The sequence below is a fragment of the Neophocaena asiaeorientalis genome, unplaced genomic scaffold, assembly GCF_003031525.2.
Source record: "Neophocaena asiaeorientalis asiaeorientalis breed wild unplaced genomic scaffold, Neophocaena_asiaeorientalis_V1.1 scaffold483, whole genome shotgun sequence".
NCBI lineage: Eukaryota > Metazoa > Chordata > Mammalia > Artiodactyla > Phocoenidae > Neophocaena > Neophocaena asiaeorientalis.
The window spans coordinates 338,562-360,051 of NW_020175631.1; the positions used below are offsets into that span (position 1 = coordinate 338,562).

At 36.5% G+C, this 21,490-nt stretch overlaps 1 protein-coding gene across 2 annotated transcripts in view; it reads left to right on the plus strand.

Moving 5' to 3' along the window:
• The window catches only part of LOC112390457 (platelet glycoprotein 4), a 139,636-nt gene that overhangs the window by 39,995 nt on the left and 78,151 nt on the right, over positions 1-21,490 (plus strand). For both annotated transcript variants that reach the window (XM_024731413.1, XM_024731414.1), the window contains exon 2: positions 11,270-11,391. The gene's annotated coding sequence lies outside the window, so the exon portion shown is untranslated. The remainder of the gene's footprint in view (positions 1-11,269; positions 11,392-21,490) is intronic.

Consider the following 21,490-nt stretch of genomic DNA (forward strand, 5'->3'; position numbering starts at 1 on the left):
GAACTGTAGTTGTAAGGGTAAAGACAATAACAGACGACCAACATAAGGAAGGATGTTATTATCAAAGTAGATTTTGACACCTGATGAGTGGCTCTTCTAATAGCAATGGTAATGAGCAATGTCTGGCTAATATATAGGATAGTTTCCTCATCTCATAGATTACCTGCACTACAGTGTTCTTTTCAAAGGAGACGTCATGAGGCTTAAGTGAGATGGTTAATGAGTTCGTCTGTGACTGCTAAGTAGCTTTAAGGTGGGGTGTAGCAGCAGGGGCAGGAGTGGTAAAAGAGTGGTTATGAACTGCACATTGAAGGAACATCAGTCATAAGTTATACCTTGAGACCTAAACTCAGTGTAGTATAGAGACCAGGAGTTAGTGATGGAGTTGTTCACTCATAGTTGTGGAACCTTGAGGAAGGCATTTAAGTTTCCTCCTCTGCCATATGTGACTTGAGTTTGCACTATTAATATGCATTCACCATGAATAAATTGCTTACGTATATGTGTCCGCCAGTCTGGATTTTATGGTCACAAGTCATCAGAAGAGTTTTTCTTAAAATTCAGCCTTACTCTGCAAAGTGCAAACATAAGAAGTCACTAAGAATGGCTTGACATTGGAGAGAATTCTGAGATCCAGGAGGAGAGATCGTTTAGCTTGATCTTAAAACTAAACTTTAAAATTGCTTGATTGTGCAATAGGAAATCCTTACACATGAGGGAGACTCACTGTGCGGGATTCTGATAGAACAGATGATCAGGTTTCAATCAAAGTATTGATTGATAATTGATATTATCAATAATTGATATTCCCTTAAAGTATTGGTCAATCCATGTATTCAAAAATATTATTGAGCATCCACTATGTTCTAGACATAGTGACGACTATGAAGCCACAATCACTTCCTTCCAGAGGCTTCTAATTTAGTGGATAATGATAATTAATAACACAAAACAGCATTCATTAATTTTCAAATGAGTGTCACTGACAGTAAATTCTCCAGGAGTTCATCAGAAGAAACAATCTCTTTGAATAGAGGGGCTCATAAAGTTTCTCTGCTTCCTGACAGTATTTTGTCCAGCCTCATGGGAAGCGAAATGTTCAGCTAAATGTAATTCTTCCCCAAGGAAAACCAGCTGGTGTTTATATAGAATTCCTTTTGGCTTTATTATTGCCATAAGCAACTTCTTCTTTATTTGTGTTTTATAACATGGCTGGGAGCAGCAACAAACAAATGAAGACATTAGTAATATTCCCTGAACATATTTCATTTGTGTCTTTTAAAAACATATTTTTTAGGCCATGATGCAAAATTACTAGAAGTTTCTATTACCTGACTAAATGTGAAAAATTTTCTTGAAAAGGAAACTCTTACATCTCATAAGAAATACAGAAAAACATCAAGCCTACTGGCAAACTAAATAATGTGAAGGTTTATCTAGGACCTAGGTTCTTGGTGAAAGAAAAACGAAGTTGCTTTGATAATACGTCTTGATCATTCTCTTACATTGCAGTTGTATAAATACATTTAAAAAAATTTTTAAGCCACCAGAACAGATAACCTAACTGTCCTTCCTGAGGGAAACCATGATAGAAAAGCATATGTATCATGCTGTTTGTAAGGTAGTTATTCAAAGGACTGCAAAAGAAAGTTTGTGAATTCATAGAACGATGAATGGAAAGTTAGATGATGGCAGTAATGTTCATTGACTCCATGAAATCATTCAGAGGCCTACACTGAGATACCTCACATAATGTAGGGATATAATATCTTTTCTAATTTTTATGTACTATATCTAAATGCTTCTTCTTATAGTTTCTAGAGGATATCTAAGTGTTGATCAGTGATTCAAGACAAGTGACACAAGTGTTGATACTCTCCTCAGGATATTTGCAAGCTCCTTACAGATTAGATTGCTGTGCAAGTTACTGATTTTCTCCAGTTTCTTCCTGTGAAGTTGGGAATGAAATCCTGATCATGGAAAAGGAGGAAGGGGATCTAGAAATCTGATTTAGTTGTATGGTCTGGAAAGATTTTCAAAGATGGGGAAGGGAGGCTGGGTTTAGGTAGGGGAAAAGGAAGATGGAGCGTCACTGGTCACATACACCTTTTGTTCTTAGGGCTTCTATACTGCTCATTGGAGCATGGGAAGGTTTGCTAATGTCATCGGGTGAGCTCAGCTAGTTCACTCATAGAGCCAGTGCTGACATGGCTCAAAAATGTAAAGTGGGTGACTTTTGTCCTCAGAGTATGGCAAGCCTACCCTTTAATGGCTCTTGTCACCTTGGTAGCACACTAATCTCTCAATTGCCTATTCTGGTCCCCAGGAACACGTATTCTTACATGGCTCATTGAACTAATTTGTGCAGTAAATTTTCATGGAAAGCTTTCAGTGTGACAGGCTCTGTGCTAAACAAGGGTAAACTCACTAATGCTGGCAAAAAAAAACTGAACCAAACCTCCGAGGGAATTTGTATTACAATGTGACAAACCCCTAGGTGACATTAAGGCAATGGAATAGAATTCTCATTTGAGGTATCATCAAGAAGAGTAGAGTTGACATTTTTAGGTTCGGTGATTTATATCATCTCTCTGATCCTACAGATTTCTTAACACTATAGCATACTATTGTGAAATAGATCTACAGTGTCTTCTGGCTCGTGGATTGGCATGCGTACAAAACCAACATACAGTTCATAACTGTTTTTTCCTGGTGACCCCAGACCTTGGTCTTTGTGACTTTAATCTAATCTCTGACTTAGGGTCAAACTCCCAGTATTTACATAACCATTTATTTTGTATGAGTCCTCCATGTTTCCCTTTGTTTTCATCAAGGCCTTTAGGACTGAAGATCCAAAATTATTTGCTGTCCAAATGGCAAAATGGTGATAAACATTGAAGCTGGGGGATGGTCATACAAGGTCGTTATACCCTTATTTCCACTTTTGAAAAGTTCAAAAGAAAGTCAAAAGACAAAGAAAACCATAATAGAAGTGATTTTCAGATATTGTGTATGAGAACCAGATGAGTATGAAATTGATGTTTAACTTTACAGGAAGACAGAAGTTTAGAGAAAGACTCACAGGCCTAACTGTGCTACCCCTGTCTATCAAAAACCGCAAGGATTTTCTGCTTTAAGAAGTTGTGTGCAATCAAGTCTTTATATGAAAGACTGTCAGTCTCTAATCGTTTCTAAGTTTCCTTGATGGAGTGGTGTCATATAAATCTTGGTCAACAGGCCTTGGAATCTTAACTGCTAAATTCACCAGTGGTCATTGTTGTTAACTTACATTTAAAATTCTGCAGGTCTGCATTTCTTTTTTAACATATCACTAACGTTAGGGACCAGATGTTTCCTCTAGATCAGGGTAGGGCTTCTTAGTTGCTTCCCTTGTTTTTCTTATAATATACATCTTCCACGAGGTTGTTTTAGAGACATTACAGTGTAGAGTCCTTGAGCTGGAAGCTTGGAATAGTGTCTCAGGGACAAGGAAGGAAGCTCTAAGAGAAAAATATGGTGGAAAAGTAAGCAAGCACAGTGTATGGATATACCAGATGAAGCTAAAAAAAAAAAAAAATTGTCACAACTTGTTGAACTGTGATCTTAATGTAGAAGGAAAAAAATACCTTACGGGGAAACATTCCAATCTGCTTTCTTAGGTTACTTTAATATTCAGATAAACTTTTAATAATTTTCTTTTAGAATATGACTATTTCCATGGCTTAATGTTCTCATTGTATCATTAAATTTTATATTATATATCATTTAGTGGGAAAAACAAAATACTGGCAATGTCATTCACTATGCTTCTTTGATGTAACTTTTGTTCCATGTGATCAAATAGAATATATGCACCATCAAAAGGCATTCAGGATTATACTGGCTGCTACAAAAACCAAGTTCCTCAGGTCCTGTAAGTTATTATCTTTCTGTTGCATTTTACAGTTGATAAAATTAACATTTAGAGAGGGTAAGTAGCCTATGCTCACACATCTCAAAGTGGGAGAATCGTACTCCCATTATAAGCACTCCCAGATCTCCTGATTCAGAACTGTTTAATTTTCAAGGGATCCCATTAGTGAAAAGCACTTTTGTTTCCTTTGACAATAAAAGAAACAGCATTTAAAAATATATATTCCAGGTTTTTTTCCCCAGCTTTTCAAAAGTCTTCTACAGAAGATGTAAATGAATCTCAACCAGGTTGTCATTTGATTTTCAAATGTGTTGAATGGTTGAGTGCTGAATTTTATCTAATCTCATTAGATAAAATTCAGTGGTGGTTACATAATGTTTTTACCTTAAAAACTACATTATTTCTTAAGAACCTATTCGATTTAGAAACAGGATATTTCCAAAAGAAAAAAATGACAAGACAGTATCTTTTTTTTTCTTTTTTAAAGTAGGTCTCATTGAAACTGTGATGAGGAACCATGTCACTAGGGGAAAAGAGTCATTAAATTTTGTCTGTTTTGCATACATGCCAATTCACAACTCAGAGGAAACTGGATTTATTTTGCTATCAAGTAACTTTATAGACATATACACAGTATATAAACAGATTCTTACAACGCCTTTAAATATTCAAATATCTCTTTTGAAATGCATTTTAATAGGTGATAAATGAATTCAGGAGACCTATCTAGACTTCATTTTTAACCCCCAAACTGTACACAGGCTGATCATTTGACGCACCATCTGAGTGTCGAGAAAGAAGAATGATTTTTCCAAGGTCCAAGACCTCATTGAAAATATCCCACTCAGAAATCTGGGAAACCCTATTTGCCAATGGCATGAGGCTAAGCAAAGCATAAGATAAAGCTGAGATCAATATTCCAGGCAAAGCACCTATGAACACTACATCCAGTGATGAAGCTTAAAGTTAAAATCAGAGAAGTATTCAGAGCTGGATGAGAGAATGTCATGAACACAGACTGGAAATGAGCAAACAAACTGGAAATGAGCAATGTCATGAACACAGACTGGAAATGAGCAATGTCATGAACACAGACTGGAAATGAGCAAACAGACTGGAAATGAGCAATGTCGAACACAGGTTGGAAAGGAGCCAACAGGTCTGAGTTTCACAGGCTGTCTGAGCTGAGCAGCAGAGTTCAGGTGCCAGTGATGCAGACTAATTTCTCCCATATTCTGAATGGAAATCTATGCTAGTGATTAGATGCAGTGATTTAGCAAAATTCTCTTTGCTGGGCTTCCCTGGTGGCGCAGTGGTTGAGAGTCCGCCTGGTGATGCAGGGGACGCGGGTTCGTGCCCCGGTCCGGGAAGATCCCACATGCCGCGGAGCGGCTGGGCCCGTGGGCCATGGCTGCTGGGCCTGCGCGTCCGGAGCCTGTGCTCCGCAGTGCAAGAGGCCACAGCAGTGAGAGGCCCGCGTACCACGCACACACACAAAAATTCTCTTTGCTTTCTGCTGGGCTCTTTTTCCATCAGAAATAATAAACTATGTTCTCAATGAAGGCCTCAGACCTCCTAACTGCCCCCCCATCTCCACCCCACACACAAATGAGGCTATTTAAACTGGAAGTAAAAGGAAAGAAATTACATTATTGCATGTTCAACAATTTCTTAGCAGCTGCCTGCTGGAAGGTTTGTGGCAGTTACATCAGGCATATCACATAAAGTTTATATTCAATAACTTGTAGTATCTTCCTTCACTGAAAAATGCATGGTAGGTCCCCACTGAGTGTATTGCCACTCTCTGTGCTAGCTGTTGAAATATTATTTAGGGGAACATTAAAGAAAAAATATTCTCAGGTTTCAGAGTCATGTTGTGTCTCAGAACAAAAAGTCACCCAAGGAAAAGTTGCAGGGATCCAGGGTTAAAAAACATACTAGTGATTCACATCCAATGCACAGCAGAATGAGCCATCATGGGAAGGATACATTAAGAAAACTGATAGGATCGCAAAAAAATGGTTCCACAGTTCCATGGCTACAGGGGATCCATTTAGTTTTCAGACCTTTGACCTTTGCTCAAACGATGACCTAGTTAGTCTTCTATGCTTTGGCCTTTATATTTTGTCTCTTTCGACTAACAGCCATGTAGTAAATCTACAGTCATTCCATAAAGTTTCCCATTTATATCTGTGCACTTTCAAATATAATTTGATATGGCCTCCGTTCCGGCAGAATGATCATTGCTTCATTATGCCATTTTAAACACTATCAGCAATTGTAGACAACAGTGTCCTTTGAGTACTGTGTATAAGTTAGTCAATCTATCTATTTGTACTTGAAAAGGCAAAAATAAAACAAGCCAAATAACTTCTAGAAAAAAAGCAAAATAAAAACCTCATCAGAGATACATAAAATAAAGAACAGAAAGCTGTTATTGGTGTCATATACCCTTAAAGATATCTTATCTACAAATGAACAGGCAAAAGTTAAAACTGAATTTAGCTCACGTCTTTCAGGAATGTATTACTGGAGTGCCGAAATTCGATAATAAACAAGTATGTTCAGCAAACATACAGGCTTTCATTATCATCTAATAAAAGAGACTATTGTGATATGTAATTTTTAAACAGTTACTTGAACTTTACCTCATACAAAAATATAAAAATATCCTCTTATATAATATTATTATTAGGTCTTTAGGCTTTATGGCAAAACTGTTTCTTATACTCTTATAGTTATGACTGATTTCTGGCTACTTGTTGAGTCTCCAGCTGAATCATGGACAGGACCAGTGATATGACCTGAACTCAGTAATAAGGTACATAAACTTGACCTGGCTATCCCTTATCTCCCTCTAGTAGTAAGTTGTTATAAACTATTTACTAAAATAAAAATACTCTTTACATGTATGTAGGTGATACTCAGGAAATGGTGTGGCAAAGAATATTCAATTTATATGCTTAGAGTTCTAAGGTAAAAAACAGAAATTTGGTACTTGAATGCCAATATGTGATTAAGGAAATAGAATATCATGGAGAGTAATGGATCGCAAAATTTAGCATAATAATAACAGCAATATCAGGGCAAAAGGTAGTACAGGCATCTTGACTATCATTCTAATGTTCTTTATTACTCTCCTGAGATACTTATAATTTTCAAGGAGAATAATGGGAGTTAAAAATAGCAAAGCAAAAAGAAAAAAAAGGAAAGCAAAGGGAATGTATGAACCAAGATAATACAGAGATTAAATTCTACCAACTTCTTTCATAAATCTTTGTTATCTTCACAGTCCCTGAATGGATACTTTGGCCAAGCATTGAACTGCTTCTGTGATCAGCAAACATACAGACTCTCTTTTCCTTTTTTTCCCCATTTAAAAATTATCTCCTACTTCTTGAGTTGGCAGAACGTCAGGCAAATTGATTGCCCGTCTATTTTCTGTACACATCCCACATCTTTAAGGACCTCAGAATTTTTCTTAACATTGTGTGCCCTACCTAGAAGCCCTTTTTTCCGCCTTTTCCACTTGTTCAAATCCTACTCATTTTCCAAAGCTTAACATAATAACGTGCTATCTCTGCATTTCCTTATCTCTCTCTGAGGTCTCAAAGCAAATTAGTTATGCATATCCTATGATTGTAAAACTAGCTACCTATCTATTACTGTAAAGCAGTTTTTCCAACCACTGAGTTAAAATATTCATGGATTAACAATGATAAAGATGGTAAATATGTCCATTTCTATTTCAATTTTAAAATCAGTTTGAAATATAACTGCTTAAAAGAGGAAAAAAAACAGTTTGAGGTCTCAAACACTGTCAAATGAATACCCATTCAGTTTATCAAAACTGAACAATGCCAGCTGAAAGGAAGAGCTTTAAACTCTATTCAGTTTTAAACTACCATTATTCTTATTTTTAAAACTATTTTATAAATCATTGATTAAAGATATTGAGAGACCTAAGGGTATTGAAAACCAGAGGTGAAAGTAGAAGTAAGGAAGTTTGTATATCTGCAAATTTGCACCAACACCATCTTTATCAGGTTTGAAAAGTGCATTCAGGCAATTCACATTTCGATAAAGAAGAAAGAGTTGTGTCTGGAAATTGAAGATCAGTAACCAAAGAAAATATATGTGTCACATATATTTAATCTTTTACTTGTTAGGTACAAAAGCAAGACACATCCAAATAGTGTTATTGATGTAGAAGTGTTTTCATAAAGCAGCCTCTAACCTTCTTTCTTATCTCATAATTAAGAAATTAAATAATTAATAGAAATATAAAAAATAGTATGATATAGTTTAAAAGTATGAAATACAAAAAGTCAAATATCAATTAAGGAAACGTTTTTGTCCATATTTGATGACAAAAAAATTGTTAAATTTCAGGTCATCTTTCACTATATATTTTGTACTGAAACACAGTACATTAAAACTTTAGTTTATGCATTAACAAATTAAACTTCTTATTACTTAATTATTTGGAGGTAAAATTTCCTTTCTTAGTAGGAAAAATCAAATTTAGTTTTCTATTTTGGCTATATTAAATAATACACAATCCTTAATAATTTCCTAATATAATTAGAAATCTGACTCTACTTCATATCATTAAAAATGAATAAAAATTTTTAACATGACAGGCTATAGATATAACTATGAATATGGGTCACAGGTCTGAAAAGGTTTAGAAATGTTAATAAAAATAATTAAAAACTGAATATAACAAATTAATACTTTATATTCACTTAGAAATGTGATATATAAATAAATCAATAGATGAATAAATACATGAATTAGAAGGAGGAGGGAAGAGCAAGATTTGTTAGAGAAGAAATTGATTGTAAAACCAGACAGACCTGGTTTGAATTTTTAAAACTGCCACTTATGAGCTATAGGTCCTTAGGAAAGATATCCCACCAAAAGTCTTTGAGCACAAGTTAATTATAAAAATAATAGATATGGCAGTTCCAGTAATATACCTACCTATGCAGTAGTCCTTATGCAAAGTTTTTATCCCATTCTTTTCTTGCTCTACTTTGAGTGTAGTTTCAGCCTGCATGTGGTATACATGTGGCTTCAACCTGTGTTGAAATGTTCAGGAGAAAGACACAAATCCTAGAAGTTAGTATTTCTTCCCAGCTTTCTTTTGTGTAAACCTCATTTATCCAAATTCAATTGCGTTTTTTCCCACTGTTCTTTGGTATCATCCATTACTTTCCTAGATGAGATGGAGGACTAAAAGACTAAGACTAATCTTTTAGTCCTCCATCTCATCTACCTTTTATAATACATTGTACCAAACTTTAAAAAAAAACTATAAAATTCGATCTCATAAACAATAATCATTCATCTAATTAAGGGAGGGAATTAGATATTATCACCTAGATATTTTTCATAAGCTCAGATAATCTTCTTCTCATGCCTAAACCTCAAAGTCAGCAGCACCATTCTAGTTTCTTCTGTTATATTTGGCTGGAGAGATCTATGGATTGGCCAAGAGATAGTAGAAGTCTCAGTTCTCTCTGTTCTTCTCCATTATTTCCCACAAACATATCTGAGAATGCTGTTCTAAAAAGAGGAAATGGATTGAAATTACATTTAAATGTTGACTATCAAATAACAAAATATATCTATAATGACTGGAATTTTAGGATCAAAAGTTTCATTAGAGTAAGAACGTATGTCTTAAAATGATGCAGTATGAGAGACTACGGCTGGCTTTCACGTAGTCATCTGCCATGTTTTGAGAGGATCACATATAGCTAGGAACTGAAGGCAGCCTCTAGTAGCTGTGGACAACACCTAGCCAACAGTAAGCAAGGAAGCAGGAATCTCAGTCCTACAACCACAAGGAACTCACTTTTTCCAGCAAACATACGAGTGTAGAAGATGACCTCAAGCCTCAAATGAGAAAGTAGCCCAGCAGAAACTGGGGGAAACTGTGAGAAGAGAATTCAGCCACTCTATGCTCGAACTACATACAGAACTGTGAGATAATAAATGGGTGTTGCTTTAAGCCACTAAGTTTGTTATGAAGCAATAGAAAATTAATATGATGGGGGTTTTTGTTTTTTTTGTTGTTGTTGTTGCATTAATTCCCATTGTTTCTTATATCGAAACAAATAACCTGAAAGCTATTTCTGGGACTAAAGACTTTCCATTCCCCACAGAAATTCTTTCATGGAATTAAGGGTTCCATGTTAAATCTTAAACATTTTAGTTGCAGGTTAATGCCATAAATAAATATATAAAAATAGTTTATTCACCTAGTCAGCAAATATTTCTGGTATGCCTTCTACATGTTGGGTACTCTTCTAAGCAATGTGGAATATGGCAGTGAACAAGAGAGTGAAAATTCCCTGGCCCCAAGGACTTTATATGAAGATGTAAAGTCCTTGGGACCAGGGAATTTTCACTCTCTTGTGAAAGATTTAAAAAATACCAAAGAAATATATGATAAAATCAAGTAGCATAATAAATGCAACAAAGTGGAGTTAGAAGATAAGAGTATGATGAGAGATTGCTGTTTTAAATACATTGGACACTAGAGAGATAACATTTGAGCAGAGAAGCTGAATAAAGCGGGGGAACAGAACCAACACACAAATATCTGGGAGAAGAGGGTTTCAGGTCAAGGGAACAGCCGGTGGAAGGTCCAGAGGCAGGATGTGTTTTGACGTGTTCCAGAAAGGCCAGAGTGGTGTGAGCAGAGTGAATGAAGTAGAACATAGTAAGAGATAAAGGTGGAGGAGAAGTCAATGGCCAACCATATGAGGTCTTTTAGATTCTGAACCTTTGAAGGTATTTTCTACTTCTGAACCTTTTGTTAGAACTCTTTGACGACACTGTCCATTTTAATGTATATCTCTTTTAAAGATCTAGTAATCAAGTTATCTTAAAATTTGGTTCATGAAGAAATTTGATGCCTTCTGAAGGACTGCTAAGTTTTCTTTTATGATGAGAGTTTTAAAACACATAACAGTACCCTTGTGGTCATGGCTGCCAGGAGACACCAAGCTTGGGCTTGAGTGAACGAATGTTCCTCAGCTAAGGTTTTGGGTAAACTCATCTCCGCTCCTTCATGATTTTTTTTTATTTGTCTCACATCTTCATTAATTTTCTGTCATTTATTGTTGCTTTAAATACCTTTTGGAAATAGGTATAATACAAAAAAGACCAAATCTGCCAATCAGAGGTCTTTCTATCTAAAACTATGATTCATATGACATCCATTTATTAAACAATTGGTTAGTATTTAGAGACTTTGGATTAAATTAAATGAATAAGTCCTCGATTCCATCAAAGAGATAAATTTGTATGCTAAGTATAATAAAATATGTTTTAAACTTACAGGGAATCAAAGTCTCATATAACACTCTGGGAGGTCAGTTCATGAAGAGCTTTTGTTGGCTAAGGGGAATTGAAGAAGAAATCACAGAGAGGAGGAGCTTAAAGGAAGACTCCTGCTGAATATGGTAAGACTCATTATACACTGAACAGTACTAAATGGTGTCATTCACATTGTATACGTGATATATATGTGATGTATTATATATGATGTAATATATGTACATATATAATGGCAATTTTCTTGTAGGGTACTTCAAAGTATTTTGAAGAAGTGGTTCCTTTCATTTGCACAAAGTAACTGCATAGGCCAATAGTAGCACAAACAGTAATTTTTAAACATGAAGGTATCCATTAATTCCAGTTCAGTTTGTCTGGGATGAAGAATGAACATGTTATGTTTTTTAAAGCTTTCAGTGTCCACACCATGTTAAGGATCATTGAATTTGGAGAGTAACATTTAGGTAGAGAATTGAAAATTCTGGATAGAGGAAATATTTAAAGCAGTGGAAAATGCAAGAAAAAATGCAGAGAATATTTCATTGAAGAATAGACTTCATGCAGGAATAGGAATAATAGTTGAGAAACTTCTGTACTGGTCTAAGGAGTTTAAAGTTCATTCTCTAGGAAATGGGTACTATTAATGTTTTATTTTAAATAAATAAATCATAAAATCAAATTTGGGTTTTAGAAAGATTACCCTGAAAGCAGTGAGAAGGATAAATGAGAGGGGAGTATTTCTGCATGCAGAAAAATCAATCAGGAGACCATGGTAATGGTTAAAGGTAGGTGGTGATTGAAACCTGACTTAGGTAGAGGCAGTGAAAACAAAACACAGGCGACAAATGGAAAATATACGGTGAGGTTAGAGTTGTTAGGAATTGGAAGATGATTGGGTGTATGGGGAACAGATTTAGGCTGGGTAACAGGAGGTATGGTGATGTAATTTTACAGAGATGAAGAACACAGATGTAGAGGTAGGAAAGGGGAGATGTGTTTATGGCAGCAGGGTAGAGATGTGCACGGAAGGTTGACGTGCAGTTACGTCACAGTGAGTCAATCAAAACACGGTGTTTAAGAGCTTAAGACCTGGAGCCATGGAGATCTGGGCCCAAATCTGGCTACTCGGAGCACTGTAACAGTGAAGTAAGTTATTTAATTTTACTAAACTTTCATTTAAATGTGTAAAATGGTAAATATTAGTTTTATACCCAGAATTTTAAAACAGTGAGTTAATAGAGACCCTTTACTAGTGTATAGAGAATTCTCAAAACTGCTAAGTAAATTTACTATTAGGGTAGAATTTAGGGGTAAAAAATAAAGTTGGGGATTAACTGTGCAGAGGTGCTAAATCGAGCCCATAGAGTAGCATACATTGCCCAGGAAGAGAAGGTACAGGAAGAAAAGAGAATGGATAAGACTAGAACATAGAAGATACCTATTTTGAGAATGCAGATAGAGCAAGGGGAACACAAAAATGGACAGGGAAAGGACAATCAAGAACATGGTATGAAGAATTTATGCAGAAACAGAGGAATCCTATTTGAAGTATGATCTAAGGGCTGGAAATCTTGGTTCTAGAGCTTTGTTAGTACGTTTTGATTGGTCTCAGTATCCTTCTACTTAATCTTCCCCTGTCTCTCCCAAAGAAAACAGAGCTACAGCACACTAGATAGTGTTTTGTACAATTGCTTACCAAAAAAGTACATAAGAACTGCCTGATTATTAGCTGATTATCATGTGATAACATCAAAACAAAATTTCATAAACAGAAAGTGCTACAACATGTAAGTAATAATTACAAAAAACCAAAGCTCTGTGTCTGATTTAAAAACCAGTGGGACATCTGCTTGGTTGCTACCATAATTGGCCACCAGCCTGTTGTTTTGTTGTACTAGAAGGACTTTATGTCCTGTGGATGTTACTTGCTCCTGGTCCAGGGGGACTCAAGTTTCCATTAGATTACAAGCTCTATACACAGAGCCAGATGTGTGCAAGACTCTTGCACAATTTCTAAGTCACTTAAAATTTTTTTGCTTTTAGTATTAGGTTCATTCAGTTTCCTTTAGTCCTTCCTCCATGAGAATTAATCATCTCCCTGGACTTCCAGTCTCTAAGGTGTCACTTGTGTTGTGACTCTCCCTGTGACTCTCCTTGTGAAAGCTTGGTAGGATAACCCAAACAAAAAAGATAAATTGACATCGCAATAAGCGTTCACTCCTGTTCACGTTGTACTCAGTTCCGCTTAGTCATTCATTTACATAATCTGTCATTCAAGAAATGTTGTTTCAGCACCAGCTGAAATATGCCAGTCATTGAGCTAGATGTGTTCTCATGTGTTAACTGAAGAATAAGTGTTCATGTTAGGGTGTAGAATAATTTCTAGAATAGCTTCAATTTAAACAGTTTATCAATTATTATTCTTCCCCTTTCCTCACATACCACAACAGCAAACTCCGTTGATTTTACCTTCTAAATATTTCACAAATCCATGTTTTTTTCTCCATTTTTTTCAGTCATTTTAGGACGTTACTATTGAAGTCAGTAATAGTTGCCTTGATGGTTTCCCCGCATCCATCCTTACCTCTCTTTAGTCCGTTAACCACGAAGCTATCAGAGAGCTTGTTTTTAAATGTTATTCAGATCCAATCATGTATCTCTCTTGATTAAAATTTTTCAAAGCCTTCCCATTGTTCTTAGGATAAATCCCTACAAATCCCTATGACATCTGGTTCTTCCCCAGCTCTTCTGCCTCATCTCATATTACTCTTCCCTGCCCTCTTTCATCCAGTCACATTGGTCATCTACCATGCTCCTTCCTGACCATGACAGCCTCCTTAGAGTTGCTGGACCCCTACCTTTGAATGCTTTCCTAATTCTTTGCCACTTAAAAGCAACTCATTTTTAGCTATGTGTGTTTGTGTGTGTGTGTGTATGATATATATGATATAAATATATTATATGTCAGTATTTATATATGGTTGAACTAAATGGTAAATAAAGAGCCAAAGTTAATGCTCTCAAGTATCTTATTGTTTAGACAAGCAGTATTTAAGACATCTTAATATATTATAATAAACTGAGATAAACAAGGATAATTTTTGAAGGAATTTACACTATGATAAGCTGAGAGGTCAGAGAGAATTTCCTAATGTATCTATATATAGGCTTCCCTGTATAATATGTATATTTATATACAATATATATATAAACAATCAATATCTGCATATATCATATATATACACACATACACACATAAACAAATGCATGCAATATATAGATGTATACATATATGCACGTGTATATACATATATAAACAAATACATACAATGTATATATACATATACATATATGCACACATATATATACATTCAAATGTATATGTATATTAGGGAAAACTCTCTGATCTTTTAGCTTAGCTTATCACAATAAAACTTTCCTTCATTATTTATCCCACTTTATGATAATACATTATGATTTGTGAAATACTGCTTGTCTCCCTTCACTAAACAATAAGATACTGAGAGCACAAACTTTGGCCCTTTATTCACCATTTTTTCTCAAAGGAGTAGCACAATACCATACACATAAACAGAATCTCAAAGTGTTTTGCTGTTGGATGGATGAATGATTAGATGATCAACCATCCACCTTAGAAGGGAGGAATGTTGCTTTGGAGCTATAATATTTCATTGCAAATTATATTTTTAATTAATTTTTATTGGAGTATCCTTTACACTGCAAATTATTGGTAAGGCTTTTACAACTAATGAAGATGACACTGGAAGGGAGAAAAAAATAAAGATACACAACTGAGCAGTAATTTTAGATGTCAAAGACAAGAGCACCACTCCATTAGATCATTTTTAATAGTATAGATTTCCATCAATCCTCATTACTTTTGTTTTTTTTAAAAAATATTTATTTATTTATTTTTGGCTGTGCTGGGTCTTCGTTGTTGCACGTGGGCTTTCTCTAGTTGCCTCGAATGGGGGCTACTCATCGTTGCGGTGCGCAGGCTTCTCATTGTGGTGGCTTCTCTTGTTGCGGAGCACAGGCTCTAGGTGCACGGGCTTCAGTAGTTGTGGTACGCGCGATCCAGAGCGCAGGCTCAGTAGTTGTGGCACACGGGCTTAATTGCTCCGCGGCATGTGGGATCTTCCCAGACCAGGGCTTGAACTCGTGTCCCCTGCATCGGCAGGCAGATTCTTAACCACTGCACCACCAGGGAAGTCCCAATCCTCATTACTTTGGATGACAAACATAAAGCCAGCACTCGCCTCTAAAGTCAGCTTTGAGAGGAAATGGTGGTAAAACCTTTACCTCAAGCTGATGTTTGGAATAAAGACATCTCACACACGTATAGGTTTGAGGAGAGCAAGGTAAGCAGAGAAGATTAATATTAAGACTTTTTCTCCATTGTATATTCTTTTCTCCTTTGTCACAGATTAGGTAAATCAGAAGGAGGAAAACAAATATCGTATATTAACACATATATGTGGAATCTAGAAAAATGGTACAGATGAACTTATTTGCAGGAATAGAGACGCAGACGTAGAGAATGGACGTGTGGACATGGAGGGGGGTAAGGGTGGTGGGATGAATTGGGAGATTGGAATTGACATACATACACTACCATGTGAAAAACAGATAGCTAGTGGGAACCTGCGGTATATAGCACAGGGAGCTCAGCTCGGTGCTCTGTGGTGACCTAGATGGGTGGGATCGGGGGAGGTGGGAGGTCCAAAAGGGAGTATACATACATATATGTATACATATAGCTTATTCACTTTGTTGTACAGCAGAAACTAAACACAATATTGTAAAGCAACTATACCGCAATTTAAAAAAAAAAAAACTTTTCCCCAGCTTTTCTGCAAGAAAATGGTCCTTACAAAGAATGTCTGAGTGAAATTATTTATTCCGTGCTAACATGGGAAAGCTAACAGACAAACAAACAGAAAAGCCTAGAAAGAAGGGTGTGTTACTAGAATCAGTGAAAAATTAGTCCTCAAAATGTCTTTCAGATCCTAAATATATCCTTTACGCAAGCTGATGATAATCCAAGGGCGTTTTTCAATTGTGTTTTTCCTAAAAACAAGTTAGCAAGGTTCACATGTTAAAGTATATTGGTGAATATTCTCATTGTTTTCAAGTGTGTACAGGGGTTTATGCCAAAATCTCCTAAGGCCACAACCATTCCTTCCCTGTTATGTTACAGAACCAGGGACTCAAGAACAGATTGCTGTTAACACTTATACAGTGGACAGGAATATAAACAAAGGGGTGAATCTCTGATTTAAAACTTGAATTTTCCTGAAAGGAATTTCTTTTTTTTTTTTTTTTGGCTGCTTTGGGTCTTCGTTGCTGTGCGTGGGCTTTCTCTAGTTGCGGCGAGTGGGGGCTGCTCCTTGTGGTGGCTTCTCTTTGTTGCAGAGCATGGGCTCTAGGCGCGTGGGCTTCAGTAGTTGTGGCACGCGGGCTCAGTAGTTGTGGATCGTGGGCTCTAGAGCGCAGGCTCAGTAGTTGTGGCGCACGGGCTTAGTTGCTCTGCGGCATGTGGGATCTTCCCGGACCAGGGCTTGAACCCATGTGCCCTGCATCGGCAGGCAGATTCTTAACCACTGCACCACCAGGGAAGTCCTGAAGGGAATTTTTTTAAAGCATCATATTATTAATTGAAAAGGCCTAAACATGTTCTGCAGGACATAGTACTTAGGGGTGAAGTCATTGCTGTTAATAGTATTTGATGAAGCGCCCTAGATGGTGCTGGTCAGATGGAGAAGAGATATCTGAAAGAGAGATGGCACCCTGAGGGCGTCAGGGAAAGAGGATCTGGGGGTTGGGGCAAGGAAGGACAGAAAATATGATTGTGACTACTGCCACTGTAACCATGATGCTAAGTGTAGGGATGGATTAATTTGATTGCTGTTCTGAGAAAAAAATTTCACATAGAAATGGGACATTTCGCAATAATGTCTTGTGAAGAACATACTATCGACAACTGGCAAAAGCTGCTGTTAGCATCAGGACTGTTGGTTCAACTTTCATGCCTTACAGTTTATGGCACTCATCGTGCAACAAAAACCGGGAGAGGCTTTGAGTTTGCCTAGTTTAAAACTTTAGGTTCATAAACACTTGAAAGGCAACGAATTTGGGGTGAAAAAGTCCTAGGTTTAATTAACATCCTGTGATGAAATGTTGAATTTTGAAGATAGTTGCTGAAGAATGCCGATTCTTTGGTTGAAGAGGGTCAGAGGTCTTGCTGGAGTTAGTTACCCTAAAGCCCAGTTATTTTATTTTATTTTTCTTATTTTTATTTTTTGCGGTACGCGGGCCTCTCACTGCTGTGGCCTCTCCCTGTGCGGAGCACAGGCTCCGGACGCGCAGGCTCAGCGGCCATGGCTTATGGGCCCAGCCGCTCCACGGCATGTGGGATCTTCCCGGACCGGGGCACGAACCCATGTCCCCTGCATTGGCAGGCGGACTCTCAACCACTGCGCCACCAGGGAAGCCCGAGCCCAGTTATTTTTTATCTCAATCCACCACTCTTCTTCCCTCTCCCTCACCACCCACGCTTCAGAAGTCAATGCCAGCAGGGAGTGAAAAATTTAATGATAATGAATACATAACTCATAGAAAGGATATTCCACATTTCCTATTCTTATTTACAGGACATAATCCACATTCAAAGATAATGGTGAGTCGGGTGTGGGCATGCTACGATATTTATTGTGATTCATAGAAAGTATGTGTGATCCTGAGTTTGCAGAATTTGTGGTTTGTCCTTTGACCTCTTTGATAAAACATTTTGTTTAACAAGTTCCTAGCTCAAGTAATAGAAAAACTTTTTATACATACAGAACGTTTTTTTTTCCTATAAAGAAAGGGGTCACGTTCTATGATAGATGAGAACCTGGCCTTCCCTCTCATGCCAAAATCTCTCTGATCTCCTGACCTCACCAGCTGACTCCTTGCCACCTGGATGTCACTCCCCTATGCCAGTTATCCAACCTCTGACTGCCAAACATGATATTAATGGCTGAGAAGGGCCATGAGACTGACCCTCACGGCTCTGGTAGGTCAAACTCTGTTTACGCAAACTGACAAGGACAAGTTGAGAAAAGTAAATGCAAGAGATGAGAAATATCTCTGGTAGTAAGGTTGTGCCTTACAGATCTTCGATCTTTTCCTTGTGTTAGGGACATAATGCTTCTGGGGATTTCCTGGTGTCATAGCAATACTCCATAGGGACCATTTCTGTACTTTTCCTAACTTTGTTTGAAAAAAATTAAAGCAGCCTTGGCATTCATTACTCATAGGATGGTTAATCTGACACAGATAATGGGTGGATGAAATTCATTTTTCACCTATAACTATATTTTAGGGTGGGAAAGAAACATCTTTTCAGTCAAAACTGTATGAGTTAGACTCTCATATGAACTACTTATTAGCCATGTGTCCATTGTCAATATTTATCCTTTTGAGTTTGTTTTCTTTTCTGTAAACATTTGGACCTAAAAATATTAACTTGATTTGAAAGGATTTTTGGGGATTAGGAAAAGAGAATGAGATTGTACAATATTTAATTTAGCAAAGTACCAAGCATGTAGACAGTGCTCAGTGCATGGGATCTATTATCAAGATATGAAAATACAAGGTTTGGTAATTTGAAAAAAGTCATTCTCTTTCCTGGGATGATAGATAATACAGTAGGTAAGATCAGTTCATTTAGAAGGTGGTAACTCCAAAATCCATCATTTTTCTCTAATGCCATTCTGTAAAGACAGTATTAACTGAAAATAATTAATACCTCAAAATCTCAGGAAAGCAGCATGACTTTTCTAGTTTCTCTAGTCACTTTGTTCTAATGTATTATTATAGATCCTTAATGTATGAATCCCAGGGAGTGACTTATTGTTAGAAATCTTGCCATTATAGCTTCAGGGTAATAACTTTAATCATAGAGTCTGCTCAGGCTGAGAGTAGAGGCTTATTCATTTGCTTACCAACAGGACTAAGCAAAATCCAATTTAAATCTACTACATTATACACCTATACCAAAAGATTAACTTAAAATGAAGCACGATGGCAATGCGTGACACTTTCTGCCTTGTTAACTGAGGCAAACCAAAATGGACCAAATTTCTACTTAACCCATGTAAAATAAAAAATACTAGAAAGTTTACCAAATAGATATTCACGTTTCAAGGACTCATCTGCAAAATTTCCCCCCAAAAGTTTGTTGAATAAATATTTAATATTCACTATTATGTTTTTTTTCATACTTAATCAAGGAAAATTCAAACCTGTCACAACAAATGCTAATCATAGAGGGAAGCAAATTGATTGTTTAAGATTGATGATCTGAATTCCCATGTTTCATAAGCAAAGCAGCTATCTGTTAAGGGGCATAACAGGTTTTAAAAGGAAAAGGATTAAGGTTTTATTTTCCTCACCTGAGGCACAAAATGAGTGAGTTTTTTTTTTTCAAGTTAATTTTCATTTCATCTGGCTCAGGTGTCAGGGATCTATATTTATCTCGGTTTAGGCATGCGTCCGAAGCACTGGAAGTCTCAGGATGTCAATGGCTTTCACATGTCAGGATAACCTTAAAGACAGAGGAGTCGTCAGGACCCTGAGCCTCATTTCTGAGTTCTCAGCTGCTGTGCTGTGGAAATCATGTGTTTATTTTCTGCATCTCCTCCTACAACAGTCACTCTGAAGCCAGTTTTAAGATCCTACATCTGGGCAAGCAAGCGCCTCTAGAAGTTGGTGAGCACAATTATTTGTTTAGGGGTGTGGCTATAAATGTCTTTGTAGTTGATGGACTATCATCTAGTAAGTATTAGTAATTGTTATTTCTAACTCCTTAAGAAGATAAACATTAACTGGTATAATAATTTAGTTTATGATGCTTCTTTTAACAGAGGTATAAACTTTCAACTAAATGGACAGACTTAACACAAATTTTTCATTTCCACTAGTCTCTCAATTCATCCTATGAAATTTCCACTTGCATATTTTCATACCTTTTATTTAGAAAGTATCAGAAACTTGAACTAATTATTTTAAAAAGTACAATTTTAGTGGAAATTTTTCTGCCTTCAGATTCTCTTCGTTGATCTGGCATGTCCTAATCTAAACTGATTTCTTATTTTATTTCAATTTCTGTGCATCTTCTTTTAAAAACGTTACTCTTTTGAAAAGGATGCTCTAAAATTCTGACCAGTTCAATTTTTTGCTTCCAAACTGGAAAAACATGTTTTAAATGAGACTAGAAGTTGAATGACCTGTGTTCATGGGAGCTAAAAATGTTTTTTGGTGTGTTGTCAAGACTGCTAATTTAAAAGACTCAATCCTCTTTACAAACTGACTCCTAGAAGGAAAAGAAATCATTCCATACATGAGCTTATTGATCACTAGTGATCACAGAAATTGTATTGACTGTGGGCACCAGATATTTGAGGGGAGGGGATTTTGTTACATAGAAGAATTTTTGTTACATGGTATGTTTCATACAATGGCTATATAAGACCAGGAAACACTTCAAAGAATGCTAGAGTAATGACTTACTCAGACAGGAAACTTAAGGATATACTTATTTAGAGACAAAATTACGTGCTGATACAAAAAAAAAGCAGTTCCCTCTGACTCTCTATGCTATGCTACAAAGTCTGAGAATGAATTGGACAGGTTTCTTTACCTTTAAAGAAGGTCATTTCCTTTTATTCTTTGGAGAATGGTTTCTTGGAGCTGTGCTGAATTCAGGGGAAAGCATTCTAGACTGATACTTATAAAAGTATTAACTTTTGTTCACTTCCTGTGAGAGAATTCAGAACTCAGGTAGGATCAGGATCAGATGAAGAGAAATAGGCAACCCGTCTTGTTCTCAGGTATACCTGACTAAGTAATAGAAGTGCGATTTGTGGGGCAATAGATGAGACTCCTGCAGTCCTGACAAGGGGAAAGGAGAGATATTTTCAGATGAGGTACAACACAAACTGTAATTATTTGGAATGGGATCATTTTGTAAAGGACAATCAGGACTTTGCAATGAACTGTTCGCAGAGTTTCAGAAAGAAAACCAACACCTGAGGATAATAAAATGATTTTCACCTGGGAAAAGGTTAGCTCCTGAACTCAGAAGAATCATTGTTAGGAAAAAAAACAAAAAAGAAAAGAAAAAGGAAAAAGCAAAAGGCTTTAAAGTGCTAACAAATTAGT